Raw genomic sequence first — 2,287 nt, forward strand, 5'->3', positions numbered from 1 at the left:
ACCATCCCCAGCTCCATGGCTTGTCCATGACCTAATCCACTTGGCCACTTCTAGCTCTTAATGTTTCTATAGCTGTAGTCAAGTGCTCAGCACTTAAATATTAATGTACTAATTAATAATGAAAACCATAATTGTAGTTAGGTTTAAAATTTTAATTCGGTGAGGAGTTAGCAGAGACACAGTCCATAATAATGAAACTGGGCTATTAATATATATATTTAAGTATCTTTCCCTCTAGCAATAACATTGCACAAGTATCCTGAGTATGGATGTCTGTGAAGACGTTTGCTTGCGACGCTTGGAAGCTTGGAGCAGGAAGTCATAAAGTACTAGGTATGATTTTTTTTTTTTTCAAAGGGGTTTTAAAAAGTCCCGTTAAAAAGGGTTTTCATCATGAGGCTTAAAAATGGAAGAGGGGAAGGGAAAATTCCTGGAAATAAACATATTTATTTTCCACTTTGGGCAGACCAGTCTGCAAATGCAGTATTTGTTGCAGTCTTAAAGTAGCTGAAGCTATTGCATTCAGCTCTGTTTATAAAGTCACAGCGAGCCAATGATAACAAAAATAGTGCCGTTAGGATGCATGGTACCAAGCAAACCCAGGATGCTCTGCATAGGACTGGCTAAATCCGTGTGCAAGATGAAAATTCCCCCCCAAATTCTGCCTGTCTCTGTGAGAAATAAACTTTCTTTGACTTAGGAGTGAGTTAGTGGAAGCCAGCCGGACCATGCCGTAACCCCAGTGTGTTTCTCAACGAGCTCCCCTCTTCCCTGCCAGCTGATCCCACGTCTGCGTTCCCACCACATCTGGTGGTGAACTTCCCTTGCAGCATGGAGGAGGAGAGCTGAGGATGGAGCTGCCGCGTAGCAGCCCGCTTCCTCCATCGTGAACTCCTGCAATGGAAATCTTGTACTACTTCTCACTGCCCTGGTAACCGAGATTTGGCGCTCTCTGTTTCTGACTTGGCCTTCAGACCTGCTTCATTCGCATCTCTCCCCCAAGGGTAGGGAGTGGTTTGTGTAGGACACCATCTTCCAAGCTGATGTACAAGGGACAACTTCTCCCTTTCCCCCAGCCAAATTTAAAAACAATAGTAGTGTCTAATCTTGAGCAGCAATTTGTGCCATAAAAAGCAAGGTGCAGATGAGGGAGACCTGGATGATGGGTACTGAGGTGGTGGAGAACTACAGGAGGTGCCCTCAGGAGATCTGAAGAAAGGGATGGAGTGATCTTCCATGGTTTGATGGACTTGTTCCAGGAGTACGTGGAAGCAGGGTGGGCAAAAGAGACAAAAAACATGATCAGGAACAGCAAGTGGAGCAGAAACGATGGAGAAAGTGTTCTGGATGGTGAGGAGCCATGGAGGAAGGGGATGTAGAGGCTGTAGTTAGCGAGCGTGTATGGTGCCCGGGGTGGTGTGCATGACTGGACTTGCTGTGCCTCGTCCCCCCCCCTGCTCCGCCGCCTTTCTTGCCGTTGTAATATTTTTCTGAGAACATTTCCGTGCCGTGCAGTGGTGACTCCTGCTGAGAGAGGTTGGCGTTGCACCAGCTGCGCCTTCGCTGCCAAACTTCGAGTGACGCCTGCTAAATTAAATCGATGCTGGAGTGTTATTATTTTATTAGGAATGTATAAACATAGGGGAAAATTTAAATTAATATGTTATTTGCAGTCGCATGGGCATAGATACACAAATTCTACTCGTGCTATGGATAAATTTTAAAAACAGGTATATTGTTTAGGATTATAATATAGGCCTAATATGTAGTATAATAGGAGTATATAATCTAATAATGCTGTATAATATTGTATTAACGACTAACCATACAATATTATATTATTAATATATTGATTGTATTAATATAATATTGTATTGTCAGGTGTTACAGGAATATCCCGTTCACACAGAGCGCTGCTGTAGCCAGTTAGAGCTCAGGATTTTAAATATATTTACATACGCCTCTTTCCCGTGATTTCACCCTAAAATCTTTGATCCCCGCAGCAATCGAACGCGACCGGCCCCTGGAGCGGCGCCTCCCGCTCCCCCCCGGGCCGGACGGGGTTAATCCCCGCTGCCACCCCATTGGCCGGCCGGGGGTGGCGCTCCCTCCGCCGCTCCTATTGGAGGCGGGAGGCCGAGGGCGCTAGGAGCCGGCCTATGGGAGGGCGCGCCGCGTCCCGTTGGCGAGGGGAAGGCGGCCGCTCATTGGTTGGTATGCGGGCGGCGAGTGGAGCGGGGGAGGCGGGGCGGCCGCCCATTGGCTGCGGGGCGGGGAGAAGGCGCCG

The sequence above is a fragment of the Nyctibius grandis genome, chromosome 21 (genome assembly GCF_013368605.1).
Source record: "Nyctibius grandis isolate bNycGra1 chromosome 21, bNycGra1.pri, whole genome shotgun sequence".
NCBI classification, from domain to species: Eukaryota; Metazoa; Chordata; class Aves; order Nyctibiiformes; family Nyctibiidae; genus Nyctibius; species Nyctibius grandis.